Below are 663 nucleotides of genomic sequence, written 5' to 3'. Positions count from 1 at the left end.
ATATATTTAAATTTACCAAATGAATCAGCAATATAACTACCAAAAATAAATTCTATAAAAAAAATAAAAAGAGCCCTGGCCAGGTCGCACATTTGGTTGGAGCATTGTCTTGTACACCAAAAGGTTGCAGGTTCAAGTTCTGGTCAGGGCACATACCTAGGTTGAGGGTTTGATCCCTGGTCAGAGCACTTTCAGAGGCAATGGATCGATGTTTCTCGTTCACATTGATATTTCTCTCTCTTTCTCTTTCTCTCCCACTTCCTCTCTCTCTAAAACCAATAAACATATCCTCAGATGAGGATTTAAAAAAAGAAAAGAAAAAGAAATAAGTGATTCACAATGTATGGGACAAGGAGGGGAGATGAGTGAGGGTTTAGGCTAAAAGTTGATGGGAAAGAAGTTACCAGGAATGGGCAGTCACCACTTAAGATAAGCATCTCAAACACAAAGACCAACATGTGCAGAGGCCTCTGGTTAGGAGAGCTTTTTCTCTGCTCCAGGGAAAGAAGAGTAGCAAAGCCATAGGGTGGTAAAGAAGGAAGAGAAGGAAGAGTGCAGTGAGAGAGGCAACCAGGGCTTTGTTGATTTTGGCCAGTGCTTGCATTTTGTTCTAAATGGAGAATTTAAACAAGAGAATGAAGAAAGATTGTGTTCAGCTCTGGA

Source organism: Myotis brandtii, unplaced genomic scaffold, assembly GCF_000412655.1.
Source record: "Myotis brandtii unplaced genomic scaffold, ASM41265v1 scaffold321, whole genome shotgun sequence".
Taxonomy (NCBI): domain Eukaryota; kingdom Metazoa; phylum Chordata; class Mammalia; order Chiroptera; family Vespertilionidae; genus Myotis; species Myotis brandtii.
The sequence above is the reverse complement of the archived record's forward strand: the minus strand, read 5'-3'. Positions refer to the sequence as shown.